The sequence below is a fragment of the Oryctolagus cuniculus genome, chromosome 10 (assembly GCF_964237555.1).
Source record: "Oryctolagus cuniculus chromosome 10, mOryCun1.1, whole genome shotgun sequence".
Taxonomy (NCBI): domain Eukaryota; kingdom Metazoa; phylum Chordata; class Mammalia; order Lagomorpha; family Leporidae; genus Oryctolagus; species Oryctolagus cuniculus.
Genome location: NC_091441.1, coordinates 70,930,728 through 70,955,675, shown reverse-complemented (window position 1 = coordinate 70,955,675; position 24,948 = coordinate 70,930,728). Strand labels below are relative to the sequence as shown.

General features: G+C 39.8%; 1 long non-coding RNA gene across 1 annotated transcript in view; it reads left to right on the top strand.

Annotated features, from left to right (window-relative positions):
• The window catches only part of LOC138844064 (uncharacterized), a 73,890-nt gene extending 49,314 nt beyond the window's left edge, over positions 1 to 24,576 (top strand). Inside the window, exon 4 of the long non-coding RNA XR_011379456.1 lies at positions 22,290 to 24,576. This is a non-coding gene — a long non-coding RNA (uncharacterized lncRNA). The remainder of the gene's footprint in view (positions 1 to 22,289) is intronic.
• Positions 24,577 to 24,948: the final 372 nt, after the last annotated feature.

Genomic DNA, 24,948 nt, shown 5'->3' with positions numbered 1-24,948 from the left:
AGGGCTGATTCTGAGGCCAGAGTGATGTTTAGGACATCTGCCATTCTATGAGTCTGCTGTGTATCTCGCTTCCCATGTTGGATCGCTCTCCCCTTTATTTATTCTATCGGTTAGTATTAGCATGTACTAGACTTGTTTATGTGCTCCCTTTGACTCTTAGTCCTTTCATTATGATCAATTGTGAACTGAAATTGATCACTTGGACTAGTGAGATGGCATTGGTACATGCCACCTTGATGGGATTGAATTGGAATCCCCTGGTATGTTTCTAACTCTACCATTTGGGGCTAGTCAGCTTGAGCATGTCCCAAATTGTACATCTCTCTTCCCACTCTTATATTTAGCAGGGATCACATTTCAGTTAAATTTCAACACTTAAGAATAACTTTGTCTTAATTACAGAATTAAACCAGTAGTATTAAGTAGAACAGACAAAAAACTACTAAGAGGGATAATGTATTAAGTTGTTCATTAACAGTCAGGGCTATGCTGATCAAGTCACCATTTCCCATAGTGTCCATTTCACTTCAGGAGGTTTCCTTTTTGGTGTTCAGTCAGTTGTCACCGATCAGGGAGAACATATGATATTTGTCCTTTGGGACTGGCTTATTTCACTCAGCATGATGTGTTCCAGATTCCTCCATTTTGTTGCAAATGACTGGATTTCATTGTTTCTTACTGCAGTATAGTGTTCTAAAGAGTACATATCCCATAATTTCTTTATCCAGTCTACCGTTGATGGTCATTTAGGTTGGTTCCAGGTCTTGGCTATTGTGAATTGAGCTGCAATAAACATTAGGGTGCAGACCGCTTTTTTGTTTGCCAATTTAAATTCCTTTGGGTAAATCCCAAGGAGTGGGATGGCTGGGTCGAACGGTAGGGTTATCTTCAGGTTTCTGAGGAATCTCCAGACTGACTTCCATAGTGGCTTGACCAGTTTGCATTCCCACCAACAGTGGGTTAGTGTCCCTTTTTCCACACATCCTCACCATCATCTGTTGTTGGTAGATTTCTGTATGTGAGCCATTCTAACCGTGGTGAGGTTCTCCAACAATTTTTCAAGAATAGTTTAGGAAAGATAGATAATAACTCTTTCTTAAATGTTTGGTAGAATTCACCAATAAAGTCATTTGCTCCTGGGCTTTTCTTTATTGGGAGGTCTTTGTAACTGATTCTATCTCCTTATTTATTATTAGTCTGTTCCAATTATCTATTTCTTCATGACTAAATCTTGATGGCTTATTTGTAGGGATTGATCACTTTCTTCTAGGTTATCCAATTTGTTGGTATATAATTGTTCATAATAGTCTCTTATGATTTCATTAATTTCTTTGACATCATCTTTAATATTTCTAAAATGTTTATTTATTTATTTAAAAGCTGTAGAGAGAGAGAGAAAGATCATTCTATCCTCTGGCTCACTCCCCAGATGGCTGCAACAGCCAGGCCTGGACCAGAATGAAGCAAGAAACAGGAATTTTATCCTGATTTACCACATGGGAGGCAGGAACCCAAGTGCTTGGTTCATCTTTCTCTGCCTTCCCAGGAACATCAGCAGGAACCTGGATCAGAAGCAGAGCAGTGATGACTTTAATTGACACTCTGACATGAGATATTGATATTGCAAGCAGCAACTCAACCTCATAAAACTCAAACTCATAAAAGATTGTTGAATTTTGTCCAATAGTTTTCCTGCATCTATTATGATCATATGATTTCTGTCCTCCAATCTGTTGATCTGGTTTATCTTAGTAACTGATGTATGTACTTGTATATAGAAGCATGCTTGCATCCTAGGGATGATGGTGCCACAAACCAACCCTTAAATTTAAATTCTTAGGTTTATATATTTTGGCATCTCTTTTTCCAAAGACAACAGAGGCTAAATATATCTGGGTCATGTAAATAAACATGAAAAATTGATGAAGTCTTTTTTCTAGAAATTATAAAGTAATAAATGCTGATATAAGATAGCTTGTAATGCCTACTACTTTTCACTAAAAATTAAGCTAATAGTTAAAATTCTAATTTAATGTATGTAATTAAAACCTTAAGTAAAGGAAATAGTTCCATATTCAAGGTATATAATAAAATTAAGATGTGAAAAGATGCCAGGATATGTTTTTTTTTTTTTTGAGGAAAAATAATTTTGTCTAGTTAGAGGTTATTTAAATGTTCTTTTAGAATAAATTAATGAAATATGGAAAAAAATGAAGGAATAGAAAAGATACAGAGACTCATATAGTCAAACTGACTAAAATTTAATGAATTTATAATAATTCTAAAGATTGATTTATTTTAAAGGCAGAGTGATAAAGGCAAGGGAGAGGGAGAGACAGAGAGAAAGGTCTTCCATCTACTGATTCACTCTCCAAATGGCCACAACGGCTGGATCTGGGCTGATCTGAAGCCAGAAGCCGGGAGCTTCTTCTGGGTCTCCCACGTGGGCACCGTAGCCTAGGCTCTTAGGCCATCTTCTACTGCTTTCCCAGGCTGTAAGCAGAGAGCTAGATTGGAAGAGGAGCACCTGGGACAAGAACTTGTGTCCATAATGGGATGCTGGCACCAAAGGCAAAGGCTTGGTCTACCGTGCCACAGCATTGGCTACAAATGTTTTTAAAATAATCCTTAAGCTCAGAAATACACTCATTTAAAAACTATAAATTGATCTTCTCTTTAAAACAAAATTTTCTTATAGTATAGTATTAATATGATGAGAGATTACATTCACTTTTTGAGTTATCTACCCTAAGAGAGAGAGGAAAGACACAGAGAGAGGTTCTGTGGTTTATCAACATTATTTCCTGTGCTTCATGTTTTTTATTAGGTTTTTCATTGCTTAAGATAACAATCTTCTCAACATTACAATAGCTAGTTTTTTTCTATAACTGTAATTTTTCTGTTTTGCCTTTGAAATGTCATGTCAGCTTGTTTTTATTTAGTAAAGATCTGTGATCCTATATAATCAAGTGACAAAAATGATTTTTGCAATTTTTGACAAACTTTCCAAAATCAAATTCTAAATTTGTTTTGACCTCAAATTGAGTTAGGGATGTTATTGAGGGCTCCTGGAGCATTCAAAAGAAAGATATTAAACCCATTAGACTTAATTTACATGCTAAATTTTATGGGAATCATTGTCAAATAAGTTATATTAAACCTTTTTTATATATTTTTAGGTATATTATTGATATAAGTCTTCCAAAAACAAATTGTGTGGAATTCTAAGAAATCTAGTGTCGTTCATCATAATTAGAGTTCTTTATGTTAACATGTTGTATACCAAAGAAAAATAGCCAAATTTCTATGTCAATGTGTCCTTATTACAATGAATTCTCAAAAGTCCATTCTTAGAAGACTGCCCATTCTGTCTTTTTCATTCAAAAACAGTTATTTTGAATCTGCTTTGAAAGGATTTGCAATCAGCTATAATCCAAAGTTGGTTTTCTTAAAAGAAATTCATGGAAAAAGATTTCTCAAGTATAGTTTTCTGATAACTTTAAGATTAAACCACTGGACTCGGTAAGCATTTCAAACTCTAATGGAAAACCCAGACTCAAAAAATGTCTAACCCAACCCAATATCAGGCAGGGTGGGAATTAATTACATGGGATTAAAATAATGAAAAATTATGTTTTTCACACTGTTTTACTCAAAACATTGCTAGATTCTTTTAATGTTGTGTTTTCCAGAATAAAGAAACATTTTTGTCTCTTAAGCTATCCATAGCTTACAGCAACTTGGCAAGTTAGACCTTTGTGGACAAAATGACAAGAATTAGTTTTTCTCCTACCATAAATTTGGATTGATTGTGAGTAGTTTTCTTTTTATGGCAATGGACTTCTTTGCTTAGATTCAGTAAGAATCTATTCTCCTTATAAGAAGAGACAGTTAGGAGCATTGGTTATGTTGGCAAGCCTTAGATAGGAACATCATATTTTCAGATATGACCACACAACTTTGAGGACCTGAAAATGACCTTATGGAGCCAATAAAAATCTCCTAGAAAAACTTCCCTGGTACCTTGAATGTGTGAATGCATTGTTCCTTTGCATTGTTTCCAACCTTGCATTGAGTAAAAATATCACTTGCTGACAGGCCTAAGAACTACAAGATAGACTGGAGACCTCAATAAGAGAAGAATTTGGCAGAGTTTGACATGAGTCCCTGGCTTGGCTTCCTCACTTCAAGAGTTTTTCAGACTCTAATCTGAGATTTCTTATTAAAAGCTCAGCAAAGCAAATTTAAAGAGAGCCTATATCATCAAACCACTATTCTTGCAGCACTTACCTAAACAGACTGAGTTTAATGAGACTGTTAAAAGAAAAACTTCAGTCCAATTAAATTTTTTTTTTTTTTTGACAGGCAGAGTGGATAATGAGAGAGAGAGACAGAGAGAAAGGTCTTCCTTTTGCTGTTGGTTCACCCTCCAATGGCCGCCTTGGCCAGCGCGCTGCAGCCGGCGCACCGCGCTGATTCAAAGGCAGGAGCCAGGTGCTTCTCCTGATCTCCATGCGGGTGCAGGGCCCAAGCACTTGGGCCATCCTCCACTGCCTTCCTGGGGCACAGCAGAGAGCTGGCCTGGAAGAGGGGCAACCGGGAAAGAATCCGGTGCCCTGACCGGGACTAGAACCTGGTGTGCCGGCGCCACTAGGTGGAGGATTAGCCTATTGAGCCGCGGCGCCGGCCTAGTCCAATTAAATTTAACAGAGTTTGAACAAAGAACAATTTTGGAATCTGGCAGCCTCCAGAGTCAGAATAGATTTGGACTTACTCTACAGTTGTCACATTGTAACGAATAATATTAATGGATGTGATGGCTTGGACAATTGTTTGGGTAGTTCCCAAAGGCTTATGTGTTAAGGGCTTGAGCCCCAGAGCTTATGTTAATGGATTAAGGATGGAACTTGACGCCAGTTATAGTGTGTGAAGTTGGGGCATTGGAGAGTGATTAGATTGGACTCAGTTGTTAGGGTGGTGTCCCTGTAATTGAATCATGGTGACTTTATAAGGAGAGGATTAGCATGCTTCTTGTCTCTCTGCTTCCTGGTTCATCATGTGATCCTTCCTCAACACATCCTCTGCCCTCATTCAACATCAGGCCCAATGGGGTTGACCAATCTTGAACTTCAAAACTGTGAGCAAAGATAAATCTTTTTCTTTAGAAGTTATCTTTTCTCCGGGACTTTATTTGTAGTGATGAAAAGGTGACTTACACCTGGGCAGACCCAGGGGAGTGACAGACAGAAAATGGGAGTTAGGGGCAAAGATTTCTAGTTGGCTCGTCACCTGCTGTAATCAGCTTATGCTCAAGTGCGTTACAAAAGCAAGTTCTTAAATTAGGTTTTCAGTTTCCTAACACACTCTTAGGTTGTAGTATGTTATGTAGAAATCTTATTGAGGCTTCCAAAGCCCAAATTTAGTTTGACTTAATATTTCCTGCCTTTGAAACATTCTCTCAATTTTGAGAGATTAAGTAAAGCATTGAGTATTGATGTCATTTTCAGTCAGTATCATAAATGGACTCATTTGGTCTCAGTATAGAATTCGAAAGTATTCTTTAGACAGTGATGTAACAGAGTGGTTTGTAAGATGGGAACAAGGAGACTGAAAAATAGAAAAAATAACCTGCTCAATCAGCATTAGTCTACCTAAGATCAATTCCCTGCAAGGATTGAAGCAGAGGGGACTTCCTTATTTTGCTGATGAGGTAGACTAGAATATCCTATATTCAGGAAATAAACTTGATCTATTTTGAGATCTATTTGGTTATGTGATATTTGGCAAGAATGACTCCATTTTGGTTTGTTGTGGTCTAATCTGTTAAGGCCTAGTGCAGGAGCTCAGTCCAGAACAATGGCCTCTCATACTAAGTTTTAAAAACTCCTCCTTTTTTGTCACAGTCACCTAGATAGAAAAGTGACTAAAACTAAGGGTATGTCTGCTACTCTCAGAACCATATTGGGATCCCAGTCTCAACATAGGATATGGTACCCTCAGGTTACTATATTTCTTTGGGTTTTTGGTCATGTTAGTCAAAGAGAGACCACTCAACATTCAGTAGATGTATGTAGGCGAATATTTAAAACCCTTGAAGAAATGAAGGGAGAATATTATGACTGTCAGAAGGATAATACCAAGAGTTTGGAAAATGCTCTCCTCAGTCAACGATTCAATGAACCAAACAAATCAAAATTTAGATCAAAGATTGAGCCAGATGAAATGTCTACCTGCTTTAATCCCATGCAGATTAGTCTAAAATACCCAATGTATTGAGACAAATTTGTCTCTGTACAGCCAGTAAGTCATCTAGAGTAATTTTATTATCTATTGCTTTGTTAGCAAGAGAATTTAAAGAAGTCTATTTTGCAAAAAATAGTATCAACTGCTATATACCCTAATGTGCAAAATGAACTTCTAATAATTGCCTCATTTATATTTATTCCAAGGCATGAGAGGTGAAAAGGACCTAACACATCATGCTGACCCAGAAAGGTTGATGCCTCCTGACTATTAGCTGCTTAGCCTGTTTTATTATAGGCTAAGGGAAGTGAACCAGTGTTCCATTTTTGACTGATTATGGAACAAAAAAATGCCATTAAAATTCCCAGCCCACAAGCAGACACTGTGGTGTGGCAGGTTAACTTGTCATCTGGGACACATACTGGAATGCCTGGGATGAAGTACCATCTCTGCTTCTACTCCAGCTTCCTTCTCATGTACCAGGGAGGTACCAGTGATGGCTCAAGTAGTTGATGAGTGAACCAATGGATGGAAAATCAATCAATCTCTCTCTCTCTCTCTCTCTCTCTCTCTGCCTTTCAAATAAATAAATGATTCTTTTAAAAAGAAGTAAAATTTATAGCACACATTAATCCGTCTTCCATTCATCATGGCAGAAGGCTGCCTGTGCATGAAGGTGGCTCAAAAATCTCCACAAATAATATTATACAGCTTAAGTATACCTATGCTCCTCTTTCCAGTTCTATACAAAATGGTGAAATTAGCAGTTTCTAGTCAAGGATCAGAGATAGTTACCACAGGCAAAAAAAAAAAAAAAAAAAAAAGTTGTGATAGTACCCTGGCAGCCAAGTCGTGATTTCTAGAAGACCAGTCTCCAGGTTCTAGACTGTGAGAAGTTTCACTGTCCTTGGTTGGTGGATCACATAAAGCTGCTTTCAATAGATGTTGTGGGTTGAATGTGTCCTCAAAGTTTCATGTGTTGGAAACTTAATACCCAAAGTCCTAGCTGACATTTGAGAGATGGGACCTCTTCTAGGTGATTGCCAAGCCCTCAGGAATAGGTTGATGGGTTATCATGGGAGTGGCTTTATCATAAACGTGAGTTCTCTCCCTACTGGCTGTGTGATGCCCTCTACCTTATCACGACTCAGCAGGAAGGCCCTCTGCAGATGCTGAGCATATGCTGGCACCATGTCCTTGGACTTCCCAACCTCCACAACTGACATGAATAAACCTCTTTTTTTAACTTTTATTTAATGAATATAAATTTCCAAAGTACGACTTATGGATTACAATGGCTTCCCCCCCCATACCGTCCCTCCCACCCACAACCCTCCCCTTTCCCACTCCCTCTCCCCTTCCATTCACATCAAGATTAATTTTCAATTATCTTAATATACAGAAGATCAGCTTAGTATACATTAAGTAAGGATTTCAACAGTTTGCTCCCACACAGAAACATAAAATGAAAAATAATAGATGATTTTTTTAAATGATGATGAAATCAGATCAGACCTATGTCATGTTTAATCCCAGTGAGAGTCAAGTTGGGAATTGATAATTTCTTTTTTTTTTAACAAAAGATCAGTTTAGTATGCATTAAGTAAAGATTTCAACAGTTTGCACCCACAAAGAAACACAAAGTGAAATATATTGTTTGAGTACTCGTTATAGCATTAAATCTCAATGCACAGCACATTAAGGACAGAGATCCTACATGAGGAGTAAGTGCACAGTGATTCCTGTTGTTGACTTTACCAATTGACACTCCTGTCTATGGCATCAGTAATCTCCCTATGTCCAGTCATGAGTTTCCAAGGCTATGGAAGCCCTCTGAGTTCTCCGACTCTTATCTTGTTTAGACAAGATCATAGTCAAAGTGGAGGTTCTCTCCTCCCTTCAGAGAAAGGTACCTCCTTCTTTGAAGATCTGTTCTTTCCACTGGGATCTCACTCACAGAGATCTTTTGCCAGAGTGTCTTGGCTTTCCATGCCTGAAATACTCTCATGGGCTTTTCAGCCAGATCCAAATGCCTTTAGGGCTGATTCTGAGGCCAGAGTGCTATTTAGGACATCTGCCATTCTATGAGTCTGCTGAGTATCTCACTTCCCATGTTGGATCACTCTCCCCTTTATTTATTCCATCGGTTAGTGTTAGCAGGTACTAGACTTGTTTATGTGCTCCCTTTGACTCTTAGTCCTTTCATTATGATCAATTGTGAACTGAAATTGATCACTTGGACTAGTGAGATGGCATTGGTACATGCCACCTTGATGGGATTGAATTGGAATCCCCTGGTATGTTTCTAACTCTACCATTTGGGGCAGGTCAGCTTGAGCATGTCCCAAATTATACATCTCTTCCCTCTCTTATTCCCACTCTTATGTTTAACAGGGATCACATTTCAGTTAATTTTTAACACTTAAGAATAACTTTGTCTTAATTACAGAATTAAACCAGTCATATTAAGTAGAACAGACAAAAAACTACTAAGAGGGATAATGTATTAAGTTGTTCATTAACAGTCAGGGCTATGCTGATCAAGTCACCATTTCCCATAGTGTCCATTTCACTTCAGGAGGTTTCCTTTTTGGTGTTCAGTCAGTTGTCACCGATCAGGGAGAACATATGGTATTTGTCCTTTGGGACTGGCTTATTTCACTCAGCATGATGTGTTCCAGATTCCTCTATTTTGTTGCAAATGACTGGATTTCGTTGTTTCTTACTGCGGTATAGTATTCTAAAGAGTACATATCCCATAATTTCTTTATCCAGTCTACCGTTGATGGGCATTTAGGTTGGTTCCAGGTCTTAGCTATTGTGAATTGAGCTGCAATAAACATTAGGTTGCAGACCGCTTTTTTGTTTGCCAATTTAAATTCCTTTGGGTAAATTCCAAGGAGTGGGATGGCTGGGTTATCTTCAGGTTTCTGAGGAATCTCCAGACTGACTTCCATAGTGGCTTGACCAGTTTGCATTCCCACCAACAGTGGGTTAGTGTCCCTTTTTCCACACATCCTCACCATCATCTGTTGTTGGTAGATTTCTGCATGTGAACCATTCTAACCGGGGTGAGGTGAAACCTCATTGTGGTTTTGATTTGCATTTCCCTGATTGCTAATGACCTTGAACATTTTTTCATGTGCCTGTTGGCCATTTGGATTTCCTCTTTTGAAAAATGTCTATTGAGGCCCTTGGCCCATCTCTTAAGTGGGTTGTTGGTTTTGTTTTTGTGGAGTTTCTTGATCTCTTTGTAGATTCTGGTTATTAACCCTTTATCTGTTGCATAGTTTGCAAATATTTTTTCCCATTCTGTCGGTTGTCTCTTCACTCTCCTGACTGTTTCTTTTGCAGTACAGAAACTTCTCAATTTGATGCAATCCAAATAGTTGATTTTGGCTTTGCCTGCCTGTGCCTCCCGGGTCTTTTCCAGAAATTCTTTGCCTGTGCCAATATCTTGAAGGGTTTCTCCAATGTTCTCTAGTAACTTGATGGTGTCAGGTCGTAGATTTAGGTCTTTAATCCATGTTGAGTGGATTTTTGTGTAAGGTGTAAGGTAGGGGTCTTGCTTCATGATTCTGCACGTGGAAATCCAATTTTCCCAGCACCATTTATTGAATAGACTGTCCTTGCTCCAGGAATTAGTTTTAGATCCTTGATCAAATATAAGTTGGCTGTAGATGTTTGGGTTGATTTCTGGTGTTTCAATTCTGTTCCATTGGTCTATCCTTCTGTTTCTGTACCAGTACCATGCTGTTTTGATTACAACTGCCCTGTAGTATGTCCTGAAATCTGGTATTGTGATGCCTCCGGCTTTGTTTTTGTTGTACAAGATTGCTTTAGCTATTCGAGGTCTCTTGTGCCTCCATATAAATTTCAGCACCATTGTTTCCAGATCTGAGAAGAAGGTCTTCGGTATCTTGATTGGTATTGCATTGAATCTATAAATTGCTTTTGGGAGAATGGACATTTTGATGATATTGATTCTTCCAATCCATGAGCATGGAACATTTTTCCATTTCTTGGTATCCTCTTCTATTTCTGTCTTTAAGGTTTTGTAATTTTCATCGTAGAGATCTTTAACGTCCTTGGTTAAGTTTATTCCAAGGTATTTGATTGGGTCCCCTAAATAAAGAATCATATCATCTGCAAAGAGGGATAGTTTGAGTTCTTCCTTCCCAATTTGTATCCCTTTAATTTCTTTTTCTTGCCTAATAGCTCTGGCTAGAACCTCCAGAACTATATTGAATAGCAGTGGTGAGAGTGGGCATCCCTGTCTGGTACCAGATCTCAGTGGAAATGCTTCCAACTTCATTCCTTTATGGTCTGAGAAGCTGCATGGTCAATCCTAGAGAAGGTTCCATGTACTGCTGAGAAGAATGTAAAATCTTTAGCTGTAGGCTTGAAAGTTCTGTATATATCTGTTAGATCCATTTGGGCTATAGTATCATTTAAATCTACTGTATCCTTGTTGATCTTCTGTCCTATTGATCTGTCTATTTCTGAGAGTGGAGTATTGAAGTCCCCCAGTACTATTGTATTGGGGTCTAAGTCTCCCTTTAAGTCCGTTAAGAAATCTTTTAGATAAACTGGTGCCCTGTAGTTAGGTGCATATACATTGATAATTGTTATATCTTCTTGTTGTATCGATCCCTTAATCATTATATAGTGCCCCTCTTTGTCTCTCTTAACAGTTTTTGTGGTCAAGTTTATGTTGTCCGATATTAAGATGGCTACGCCCGCTCTTTTTTCATTTCTGTTGGCATGGTATATCTTTTTCCAGCCTTTCACTTTCAGTCTGTATGGATCTTTGTTGGAAAGATGTGTTTCTTGTAAGCAGCAAATAGATGGGTTTTGTTCCTTAACCCAATCAGCCAATCGGTGTCTTTTAACTGGACAGTTCAGGCCATTCACGTTCAATGTGACTAATGATAAGTGGTAACTTTGCCCTGCCATTTGCCAAAGATAAGTTCTAATATATGCTTTGAATTCCCTGTGATCTTTTGCTGTGAGCTTTCCTTCCTTGGTTTCCTTCCTTTACCTTCTTTCATATTGATGACCGTGTTTCTGTGTTTCTGTGTTTCTGTGTGTAACACATTTTTAAGCATCTTTTGCAGGGCTGGACGAGTGGCAACAAATTCTTTCAATTTCTGTTTGCTATGAAAAGTCTTTATTTCACCTTCATTCACAAATGATAGCTTTGCAGGATATAATATTCTGGGCTGGCAGTTGTTCTCTCTTAGTACCTGGGCTATGTCTCGCCATTCCCTCCTAGCTTGTAGAGTTTCTGATGAGAAGTCAGCTGTGAGTCTGATTGGAGATCCTCTGAGAGTAATCTGACGTTTCTCTGTTGCACATTTTAGGATCTTTTCTTTATGTTTCACTGTGGTGAGTTTAATTACAACGTGTCATGGTGAGGATCTCTTTTGGTTGTGTTTATTAGGGGTTCTGTGAGCTTCCTGTACTAGGATGTCTCTGTCCTTCTCCAAACCTGGGAAATTTTCTGCTAATATCTCACTAAAAAGGCCTTCTAATCCTTTCTCCCTCTCCATGCCTTCAGGAACTCCTAGAACCCGAATGTTGGGTTTTTTAATAGTATCCTGAAGATTCCCGACAATATGTTTTAGATTTCTAATTTCCTCTTCTTTTCTTTGGTCTGACTGTATCCTTTCCTGTTCTCTGTCTTCTAAGTCCGATATTCTCTCTTCTGCTTCACCCATTCTGTTTGTAAGGCTCTCTATTGTGTTTTTCATTTGATCTATTGAATTCTTCACTTCAGTCACTATCACAGTTTCCTGTTGTACTAGTTGTTTCATTTCATTTTGATTCCTCCTTAATATTTCATTTTCACGAGAGAGATTTTCTATCTTGTCCATTAAGGATTTCTGTAGTTCAAGAATTTGTTTTTGAGAACTTCTTAATGTTCTTATCAATTTTTTGAGATCTGCTTCTTGCATTTCTTCTATGTCATCATCTTCATAATCTTGAATTGGGGTGTCGTTTTCATTTGGGGGCGTCATGGTGACTTCCTTGTTTTTATTACCTCGGTTTTTGTGTTTGTTATTTGGCATATTGGAGATATTTGGTTTCTTCACTGTGGTGCTTTTTTTTGTTATACTATGACTCTAGATTAAGTGGACTATCTGTTTTTGATAGAGCCTTAGGGCTTGAGATGGGTGTGGCCTGAGAGCTCTGTTTGGTGTGCCAAAGGTGACACTCCCAGGTTAGGCGTGGTAAATCTCTCTCTCTCTCTCTCTTTCTTTTTTTTTTTTTTTTTTTTTGATTCAAAAGGGAAGTAATTCAGCACAGCTGAACGAAGTTGGAGGTAGTTAGCAGGCAAATGATATACCCACAGGAGCCAGAGATCGGAAGCTCTTTCCCAAGGACCACACAGGGAATCTGTTCGGCCCTCAGAGTGGGCTCAAATTCTCCTTCAGTCTCCCACTGGGTTGCCAAAGTTACGGAATTGTAGCGTCTCTGGAGAGTGCTCACGTGAATTCCGTGAGTTCTCTCCCCCACCGTCTCCTTTTTCGCAGTCTCAGTTCAGTAGCACCACAAATTTACTAGGTCCTAATCTCCTGTTAATTCGCCCTGCCCCGAGTCAGGTTTTTCTGCTAGGCTCAGGGCCGGTGCAGACCTGAGGTCGCTCTGCTTATGACGTATGTCCAAGATGGCGCCTGCTCTTTGTCTTGCTCGCCCTTGAGAGGTGAGCAGAGAGAGAGAAACCTGTGTCCGTACCAGTCACCTTTTTTTTTTCTCTCTCTCTCTCTCTTCCAGTTAGCCTGGTGAACTCCCCCCCCCCCCCCGGGGGTCGTTCCCTCTAGCCTCCTGTCTTCACTTGCCTGCCGGTGTCTCGGGCTATTGAGGTTCAGCACACCTCACGTTCCAGCGCTGGTGTGTTGAGTCTGCCGCTGGTGTCCCGAACTGTGGGCTCCCACGCTCTCCACGCAGGTCCGCTGTGAATCACGTGTTCCGGAAGAGTTTCTTCTGCTGTTTCCTCCCCTACTCTTCCTTGAACCTGCAGTATCTCCACTTTTATTAAACTATCTCTCCCCGGACTATCAGTGTGCTCCCTTCCTATTCCGCCATCTTGCCTCCTCCCAAATAAATAAAATCAAATAAACCTCTTTTAATAAACTTACTCTGGGGGTTGGCACTGTGGCATAACAGGTAAAGCTGCCGCCTGCAGTGTCAGCATCCCATATGGGCACTGGTTCGAGTCCCGGCTGCTCCACTTCCGATGCAGCTCTCTGCTATGGGATGGGAAAGCATTAGGAGATGGCCCAAGTCCTTGGGCCCCTGCAGCATGTGGGAGATCTGAAAGAAGCTCCTGGCTTCAGATTGGCGCAGCTCCAGCCATTGCAGCCTATTAGGGAGTGAACCCACAGATGGAAAACTTCTCTCTCTCTGCCTCTCCTCTCTGTGTAACTCTGAATTTCAAATAAATAAATAAATCTTATTTTTAAAAAAAGACTTAGAACAAGTTTTACTGTTAACTCTCATATTCTTATGTCTAGTAAGTTTTAGTTATGCCTAAGTGTCCAACTCCATTGCTTGTTTTCTTAGGTCCTTCCTTAATTAATGATAAAACTCATTCTCAAGGACTTACTTTCTTTCAGTGTATTAAGTGGAGGATATTCTTATGTCTCACAAGTTATAATTATGTCTAAGTGCTTGCAAAAGATGTATTATTCTTGGGTGCTTCTTTAATTAAATTTCCACAAAAAAGAAGTGAAAGGAACTTTGAGATGCAATGACTTTAAACAGCCCTTGTCTCAACTGTTGTGGAACAGTGTTTTCAGATTTTTTTTCATGCAGATTGTCGAACTCTGTACTTAGTGTAGAGTTAGTCTTCTGTGTATAAAGTTAATTGAAAATGGATCTTAGTGGAGAATGGGACTGGGCATGGAAGGAGTGTGGGTGGGAGGGCAGGTATGGTGGGAAGAATCACTGTATTTTTAAAGTTGTACTTATGAAATACATGAAGCTTGTATTCCTTAGATAAAAGGTTTCTTTGGGAAAAAATAAAAAATAAATGAAAAAAAAAACTTAGCCTGGGGCTGGCGCTGCGGCGTAGTGGTCTAAGCCTCTGCCCGTGACAATGGAATTTGATATGGGTACTGGTTCCTGTACCAACTGCTCCTCTTCCAATCCAGCTCTCTGCTATGGCCTGGAAAAGCAGTAGAGGATGGCCCAAGTACTTGGGCCCCTGTACCAACGTGGGAGACCCAAAGGAGGATCCTGGATCTCGGCTTTGGATTGGCCTACCTCTGGCCAATGTGGCCATTTGGGGAGTGAACCAGCGAATGGAAGAGATCTCTCTCTCTGTCTCTCACTCTCTCTGTAGCTCCACCTCTCAAATAAATAAATAAAATCTTTAAAAAATACTAATACTATGGAATTCAGTTTTATACGAATAGAAAACAGACTAAGACATCTTGTGGAAACACACATTGATCCACGGCCATACCATCCTGAACTTTCCAATCTCATCTGATCTCACACAACACACTTTGGCATAATGTACCAGTCTTGCATGAGTTAGTCTTTCCAGAATTTAGAAGAGTGGAAAATACATGAGATTCTATTACTATAGGCATAGGCCTTCTAGTGACTATTTTATAAGGGGTCAACTTAAGTTTTTCAGTAGAAACATATCTGATTGAATCAATCTGCCACACCAAACACACCAGTTGATGTGGTTATTGTTGACTAAAGGTATTTTATTTATAATATTTTAACTATTTCACCATTTGCCCGGTAAAATGAGTACCTTTACCACTGGTGATTTCTCCAAGGATATCCCTGGAGGAAACATATAAAATGTTCTAATTACCTTTTAACTGCAATGTTCTTGTTTGGGAAAGGAAAACTTAGAGGCCACCAGAAAACATGCTTTGAAAATAGCAGTTACGGGACTGGCATGATGGCACAGAGGATAAAAGCCACAGCCTACATGGGTGTCAATTTGTGTCCTGGTACTCCACCTCCAATCCAGCTTCCTGCTAATGCACCTGGGAAAGCAGCAGAGGATGATCCAAGTCTTGGCTCCCTCTACTCAGGTGGGAGACTAGGAAGAAGCTCCTGGCTCCTGGCTTCCACTTGGCCCAGCAGTCATTGTATCCTTTTGGGTAGTGAGCCAGTGGATGGAAGATCCCTCTCTCTCTCTCTCTTCTTTTCTCTCTCTCTCTCTCTCTCTCTCTGTAACTCTGGCCTTCAAGTAAATAAACTTTTGAAAAAAAGAAAAGCAAATAGCAATTGAGAGAAATCCCTCTACAAGTATTCTAGTGGCCCTTTATGTAGCAAAGCCTGAAGTTTTGATCAATCCCCCAAGATTACAGTTTGACAAACTAAATGTTGGCCATAAACCACTTTAACCATTTTATTTATTCATTTTAAGTTTTGATTTATTAATTTCTCTTAAAAATAGAGAGAGACAGAGCTCCTATCCGTTTGTGCATTCTCCAAGTGCCCACAAGAGCTAGGGCTGGGCCAGGCCAAAGCCAAGAGCCAGGAGCTCCCATGTGGGCACCAGGGACCCAAGTACTTGAGTCTTCATCTGTTATATCCAAGGGTACATTATTAGCAGGAAGTGAGAGCAGGGAACAGAGCAAGGAATGAACTCAGGCACTCTGATGGGAGATATGGGTGTCCTTACAAGCATCTTAACTGCTATACCAAATGCCTGCCCAATTTTAGCAATTTTAGAATAGTCACAAGAATAATTTTTGAGAATATGGATTATTTTATCTCTTCCGTGATGAATCATGGAGTGAATAGGGTCTTTTTTTATAATTTTTTTAAAGACACACACACACACACACATACACACACAGTAACAAAGACAAGAAAAGGAGATCTTCCACATGCTGGTTCAATCCCTAAATGCATATGACACCTGGGGCTCTGCTAGCCCAAATCCAGAAGGCAGGAGCTCAATCCAGGTCTCCCTCAGAGACAGCAGGGATAAGTACTTGGGCTATCAACTGCCCTCCTATGGTGCACATTAGCAAGCAACTGGAATTGGAAGCAGGGCCAGGACTTGAACTTACATCTTTTTTTTTTTTTTTTTTTTTTTTTTTTTTGACAGGCAGAGTGGACAGTGAGAGAGACAGAGAGAGAAAGGTCTTCCTTTGCCGTTGGTTCACCCTCCAGTGGCCGCCGCTGCAGCCGGCACACCGCGCTGATCCGATGGCAGGAGCCAGGATCCAGGTGCTTTTCCTGGTCTCCCATGGGGTGCAGGGCCCAAGCACCTGGGCCATCCTCCACTGCACTCCCTGGCCATAGCAGAGAGCTGGCCTGGAAGAGGGGCAACCGGGACAGAATCTGGCGCCCCGACCGGGACTAGAACCCGGTGTGCCGGCGCCGCTAGGCGGAGGATTAGCCTATTGAGCCACGGCGCCGGCGAACTTACATCTTTGATATAGGATGTGAGTGTCCAAAGTGGAATCTTAATTGCTTCGCCAAATGCCTGTCCCAAGGACAAAGCTTTGAATAATGGGACATTTGAAGACTCAGAAAGGTTTAAAGACATTTAGGCATTCCCTGAATTTATATTTAACCTTGGATTTATATCTTCTTTTTTTTTTTTATTTGACAGAGTTAGACAGTGAGAGAGAGAGAGAGAGAGAGAGAGAGAGAGAGAGAAAGGTCTTCCTTCCATTGGTTCACTCCCCAAATGGCCGCCATGGCCGGAGCTACACCAATCCGAAGCCAGGAGCCAGGTGCTTCCTCCTGGTCTCCCATGCGGGTGCAGGGCCCAAGGACTTGGGCCATCTTCCACTGCCCTCCTAGGCCACAGCAGAGAGGTGGACTGGAAGAAGAGCAACCGGGATAGAATCTGGCGCCCCGACCGGGACTAGAACCCGGGGTGCTGGCGCTGCAAGGCGGAGGATTAGCCTAGTGAGCCACAGCACTGGCTTAGGCTGCTGTACTTTCCATCCAGCTCTCTGCTATGGCCTGGGAAAGCAGTAGAAGATATCCCAATTCCTTGGGCTCCTGAACCCATGTGGGAGACGTGGAAGAAACTCCTGGCTCCTGGCTTCAGATCAGCAAAACTCCAGCCATTGTTGCCAATTAGGGGGTGAACCATCGGATGGAAGACCTCTCTCTCTCTCTGGCTCTCCTCTCTGTGTAACTTTGACTTTAAAATAAATAAATAAATCTTTAAAAAAATCTGTTGGAAATTCATCATGAACAGCAATTGACAAAACAATTTGATTGTTTCTATGACATTCAACATTTGAACATAATCAAAATTATTATTGACAACATATTAGATTTCTAGGAAGTTGATATAATTTTAGAACATGTGTATCAATAATATATCCATAAATATCACTTAAAGAAAGTTGAGCTTCATTTCTCATTTGACAATGCCTTAAAATAAGTCTAATGAATTTAATATATCTTTCACAAGGAAAGAAACATATCCTGCCAGGCTTCTAGGAGCCCAACTAGAAAATCACAGTTAGTTTGAGGTCAAGAGAAAGATGAAATTTAGAATTTGATTTTGGCAAGTGTGTAAAAAAACAAAATCAAAAGTTTAAAACATTTGATCAACATAGGCTTATAGAACACCGTGTAATAATAGTAATTCATTAAAACAGAGTGAATATTAAGACTTCAAAAGCAAATACAAAAATTTACATAGCTGTAGAAAAAACATAATTGAGAAGACTCAGTTTTTTTAAGTAATTAAACGCTTGAAAAAGACAACATGAAGCACAAGGAATTATCTTGATGAAACAGAATCTTTGTTTCTTAGGCTGCTTAGCTAAAGATAAAGAAAAACTTTCATTATTTCCTATTCATGGCAGACCAATATTCCATGAAAACCTCATTTTAACAGAGAAGATAAAATTCTAGCTTTTATATCAGTGTACTTTGAATATTAATGCATAAATTTTAGAAATATATAAATAATTTACTCCTGAATTTTAGCTAGCTTGATCATACTTGTTATAAGGGTATTGGCAAGGATAGTTCATTATATGTGAGGTATCCTACTCTGGTTTAATCATAGCCACCTCGAGTATGTCAGACATATTACTGAAGATGCACTTAAATTTCTTAGATGCCTTCAGTCAATCTTAGGTAGTCTTCTAGGAACGTAATTTAATTATTTTTTTAACTTTTATTTAATGAATATAAATTTCCAAAGTACAGCTTAGGGATTACAATGCTTTTTCCCGCTTGTAACTTCCCTCCCATTTGCAACCCTCCCCTCTCCCGCCCCTCTCCCCTTCCATTCACATCAAGATTCATTTTCAATTATCTTTATATACAGAAGATCAGTTTAGCATATATTAAGTAAAGCTTTCAACAGTTTGTACCCACACAGAAACACAAAGCGTAAAATACTGTTTGAGTACTAGTTATAGCATTAAATCACAATGTGCAGCACATTAAGGACAGAGATCCTACATGAGGAGTAAGTGCACAGTGACTCCTGTTGTTGATTAACAAATTGACACTCTTGTTTATGGTGTCAGTAATCACCCTAGACTCTTGTCATGAGTTGCCAAGGTTATGGAGGCCTTTTGAGTTTGCCAACTCTGATCATATTTAGACAAGGTCATAGTCAAAGTGGAAGTTCTCTCCTCCCTTCAGAGAAAGGTACCTCCTTCTTTGATGACCTGTTCTTTCCACTGGGATCTCACAGAGATCTTTCATTTAGGTCATTTTTTTTCCAGGGTCTCTTGGCTTTCCATGCCTGAAATACTCTCATGGGCTTTTCAGCCGGATCTGTATGCCTTAAAGGCTGATTCTGAGGCCAGAGTGCTGTTTAGGACATCTGCCATTCTATGAGTCTGCTGGGAACACCATTTAATTCTACTAGAACTAACTGATATGAGACCCAGAATAGGCAGGGAGTTAGGGGAAAATAAGCTGGAAGATTTTCCCACAATTTCTATAGCCCTGTGCTTTAACTCCAACCCCTAACATGCTAATCCAAAGTGCTCACTTTGCCATGATGCAGCTGACTCCCCTCCAACACTGGGAAGAAGGGATGCCATTATGAGCATGTGTAAGCTGAGCTTCACATAGAGACACCAGAAAGCTCCCAGAAAACATCACGGACACTAAACCCTGCCCAAACTCCACACCTTGTGTGTGTTCCCTTAAGGTACCACTCCCTGCCTGTAAAAAGGACCACTGAGCATGGGAATGACCCTCTCTGATCTCCCTTCTCTTGGCTTTCTCCTGCATTCTCTTCCTGGGCAGCTCGCTGGCCCTCCCATGGTGAGTCTCTGTCCTTGTGGGGTTGACCTCCCTCATACCTGAACATATGCTCACTCCCCCACTTCAGATGAATCCTGCTCTCATCTATGCACCTTACTTGAGTGTCTGCTTTGAATGCTTATCTCACACCAGGCAAGAACTAGGAATACAAACTGAAGGATACATTCCTACAACAGTACCAGACAGTCTTAAAGCCACACCCTTGAGCCCTTGAGCAGAGCTCCCTCCTCGGATCCCATCTTATTTTTATTTTGACTTTATTTTTTTTTTTTTCACTAGACTAAGAGACTGGAGATGAGAAAGAGTTTTATTTGCATCCTGAAGATCTATTTGGCCAAATTCAAAACCTTATCAGAAATATTTTACATCTGTTTTTAGTCCAATTACATTAGCCATAGTTGCTTTGCTGTTGCATAATTGGTCACCATTTTTTTCTTGCACAATACCAGTTTCTATTTTGTTTTCCCAGCTCTTATTGACAGTTTGCTTGTCATTTTCTCAGTTTCTGTTAACAGTTTCCTCACTATTTTTTCATTGTTAGACTATGACCTGGTTCTAAACCTAACTATACATAGTTTTGGTCCTGGTTATGACAGCACCCCACTTTGAGAGGCCAATTTCTTTTTTTTTATTTAAAGTATACAAGTTTCATGTATTTCATATATACAGATTTATGAACACAGTAATTCTTCTCACTCTACTTTCCCTCCTGCCCACTCTCCCACCCTTCTTTCTCCTTTCTCTACTATTCCCACTGCTAACTTTCACAAAGATCTATTTTCAGTTTACTTTATACTCGTAAGATTAACCCTACACTAAGTAAAAAGTTCAACAAACAATATGAGGGAAATAAACACTGTTCTTCATCAGTAGAGACAAGGACTGTAAAAAAATCATCGAATCTTAAAATGAAGAGTTTGCCACTGCTGTGCAACCAACCATCTCAAAAAAGAGGATTCAAACCACTCAGCCCATTGGTTCTTCTGGCCTCATCTGAACTCCCTATGTAAACTGTTAAGTGGGGGCTCATTCAGGGAATTGGCTGGTGGTCAGGTGGAGCACTAGAATGACTGGGCCCAGTGTTTCTTATCCATCAGTTGGCCAGCTGAGGGCAAGACCCTAAAATGGTTAGAGAAGCAGCTTCAAAGGCCTCTGGAGGGTGTCCTACTATACCACTGCAATCTGCCAAAGTAAATGTCAGGAGATTCACCGAGATTCAGATGGTGGGAAGATGGGGCCCATTCTTCGAAGCTATAAATTAATCTGGCAATGGGATTTGTGTGTAGGGAGCCATTTTGCCAACCATCGACCAGAATCCATTGCATACTAGTAAGTGCTATATCTTCAGCATTAAAGTCTAACAAATACAGAGATGTTTACAAAATAATTTAAAGCATTGAACTATCAGCACAGTAGCATTCTGATGAGAATCTCCATAACAGAAACAATTCCTCACCATTTTTACCAAAATTTTTACTCTGAAAATAAATTTACAGAATACAAAAATCAAAAAATACTCTAAAGTACTCCAGCTATTTTACAGCCTCTCCACTTAATGAGGCCTCCTCCATGGGTAAATCTGCAGCACAAAGGAGTTCAAGGTCAAAAATAACAAGAGTGGGACTTACATGAAGGACAAGGGAGGATGTGACCCAGAGGAAGAGACCTGATGCTTGTCCATGGTGACAGGTGGGAGCTCTTGCAAAAGTGATTTTTAAAAACCTCACTAAACTGCCTAAAATAAGAGTATAAAGTTTAGTCAAAGAGAAAGTCATTTGTGTAAGAAGCACCAGCCCATGAGAACTCTGTAAAACAGTTTGTCATCACCAATGTTTCCAGAGTAACATGGAGATTGCATTCTGTGGAAAAACCTGTTCCCATAGGCTATTCCTGTGACCACTGTCATTTGATAGATGGCTCCACAAGGAATTAATAGGAACTCCCATTTATATTTAAGAGGAAAAGGCCTATAATAAGGTGTTTTAAAAATTGATGGGTTTTTACCTTCCATGCATGTAATTTTGATTGGTAAGAAAGAACAGATATTACTTTCAAATCTACTTTTAAATAGGATGTGTTATTTGTATTCTGAACCAAAACCCTTTCCTTAATAGTTCTACTAGTAAAGTGTTTCTAGGAAGAAAAGATTTTAATCTCAGCAAATTGCTCATTCAGAAATAAAATACTAATAAATGATATTTTATTTTTGGTAAGCTCTATATTTCTTCTGAAACTTAAGTAGAAAATTTGCTACAGAAATCTGAAGTAATATACTATCACGATTGGAGCTAGAAATGCATATTGTGAATTTAGGCTGTGTCCTATACTGCTTAAAATATTTTTCTGTCTTCCCATCCTCTCTTGTCTAACTTTGGTTCTGGAAATAAGAAATCTCTGCAACTGGCCTCTTTAATGGCATTTTTAAAAGAGTAGTGAAAAAATCATGTTCCTGAGATTTTCTGAAAACAGTATTTCCAACTCTCCTTTGAGAGGAACGTGTGATATCAAAACGGAGGCACAATAGTGGCTATTTAAGATTATTTAGATGGAGGCTACAGCAAGGCAATCTCCTTTCTAGGAAGCATTTCACTTCACTAAGAAAGTCTAGAAAATCTCCTCTGAGGAAGTGAGGGAAAACACATTTGCAGGCTTTTGTCCACACTTTCCTTCTAGACCTGACTATATCTTTAAATTTTACAAATCCTTTTTGGAATAAGAAAGCATGTGTATTATCTTGTCACACCAGGATACTAAATGTGCACACATTGCTAATGAAATGCTGAATTCTCTTCTTCATCAAGGTGGAAACAGTCTGGGATCAATAAAAAAAAAATCAGCCAGAGCCAGCCCTACCCGAAGGCCACCTTTGGGACCAGTCCTGCACCCGTGGGGCAGCCCTGCACCCTCAATCCAGCCCAGTGCCAGCAACGAGCCCCCTGCCCGAAGGTAAGTCCCATGTGGAGACCTCCCTGCACCAAAGGAGGGAAATGGGTCACATGGCCAAGAGCTTTGGCTAAGTCGGTGTAGAAGAAGGCAAACCCTGTGGGGTAGGCACAACAGAAATAGCAGGCAACTACAGCCACTGCATCTTTTCTGTCAGAGAAGAAGCGAAAAAACACTTTCTTGGTGTGATGGAAGAACATGTGCTTTCTGTTTCCAGCAAGAAGCACATTAAATGATGCAGTGTCTTTCTAATAATGTCTATAATAAAGAGCAAGAAGGGCCAGCTTCACCTGAACTTGGGTGCACAATTGATACAATTCTAATTCCACAGAACAATTGTTTAAGAGCATTTTGTTCTTCAGGAAAGATACTCTATCAACAAGGCATTATTTGTAGTCAGCCTTTAACTATATTAATGTCTAGCTGTTAGAAAGGTGCTGGATTTTTTTGGTATATTATGAGAAATATAAGAAAGAAAATTATTAAGAGCTTTCATGACAAATTTTCTGAGGGAGTTAATTAACCATAAGAAGCAAGGCTCAGTTTCAAGTCCAGCAGAGGTATAGTTGCATGGCTTGTGACTATTCAGTACTGTGATAAGGACAGCTTGGCGTTGATCTTAAGGTCATCTTCAGCGTTTGGAAACAAGATCCATGATGAAAATCCCAAAAAGGTACAAGATTGAAAGTTAGATTTCAGTAACATTCATAGGTAATAAATATACCCTAAGGAAAGACTATCCATTGTTTCCTGAAGGTTCCACTATATTTGCATCATTTCATTTTCGTGAACCTGAAGTTACCAATGAACACAAAATGTAACATCTCCACTTTCTAATTTTTCCAACAAAATTATACTGTGGCAACATTGCCTTGCATGCAGCATAACAATTTGGTTCTTTTTTCTGTGACAGAGAGTTTCTAAATTTACAATTAGATGTTACAGGTCTATAAAACATTCATCAAATAATAAAGGTATCTAATGTCAATGTGATATATATGTATGTATAGTTACATATATTTATAACTTTACATACACAAAACTTTATATTTAAAACTTCATATATACATAAATTTATTTTGAAGTAAAAAATGTACTATTTTAATGCAATTTGAGATCCACAGCATTAAGTGAGTGAAATTATAGAGTTCCCATGTACCACTTGTCCCACACACAGCCTACTCCGAAGACAACTTCCTTTATCATAGCAGTATGTTTGTTATAATCAATGAACCTGCACTGAAAGATCATTATCACCCCAAGTTCTAAGCTGCATTAGGGTCCACTCGTGGTGTTGTACATCTATGGGTTTTTACAAGTGTATGGTGACAGGCACCCACCATCGCAGCATCACCTGGAATAGTTTCACTGATTTTCAGTATCCTCTTCTGTGATAAGAGTTCAAAGGTCCTTGGTTAGTGAATTTTGAGGCCAAAGATGAAAAAGAATTGTGTCCTTCTGTGGCTGACTCAGTAGCTAGGTGAATAAGGAGATTTCAGCTAAAACTTTATCCAGCATCTGCTTCTAATTTACAAGAATCATCAAAGCAAGGTGCCATATTTTAGGGTGATATTCCATGGACTCCCCACAAGGTCTTGATAGGTCATTTCCTGACAGGCAGAGTGGACAGTGAGAGAGAGAGAGAGAGAGAGAGAGACAGAGAGAAAGGTCTTCCTTTGCTGTTGGTTCACCCTCCAACGGCTGCCGCGGCCGGCGCACTGCGGCCAGTGCACTGCGCTGATCCAAAGGCAGGAGCCAGGTGCTTCTCCTGGTTTCCCAAGAGGTGTAGGACCCAAGCACTTGGGCCATCCTCCACTGCACTCCCGGACACAGCAGAGAGCTGGCCTGGAAGAGGGGCAACCGGGACAGAATCTGGCGCCCCAACTAGGACTAGAACCCGGTGTGCCGGCGCCGCAAGGCGGAGGATTAGCCTATTGAGCCGTGGCGCCAGCTGATAGGTCATTTCCTTTTAGCATCTGATTAATCTCCAAATGTCTTGATGTACATTTTGGTTGCTCACAGTATTAGCAATTATGAATAAATCTGCTATCAACATTTATGTGTAGGTTTTAATGAGGAAATAAGTTTTTAGTTTATTATGTTCAGTTTAGTTAAAAAAAAAAAAAAAAACCTGCTGCATTCTGCTCCATAGTAGCTGCACCCCATCAGAGTTCTACTCAACAGAGCTTATTTTGTCAGTGCTTTGGATTTTGACTATGCTAATAAGTATGAGTTGTATCTTTTTTTAAAGATTTATTTATTTATTCAAAAGTCAGAGCCACACAGAAAGAAGGAGAGGCAGAGAGAGAGAGAGAGAGAGAGAGAGAGAGGCCTTCCATCTTCTGGTTCACTCCCCGTTGGCCGCAACTGCCAGAGCTATGTTAATCTGAAGCCAGGAGCCAGGGGCTTGCATGGGTCCCTTTATCTTATTTTAATTAGCAACTCTATAAGACTTACAGTGTTGAATATATTTTTATTTATTTTTGGTTAACATGTAATAGTTGTATGTATTTGTGA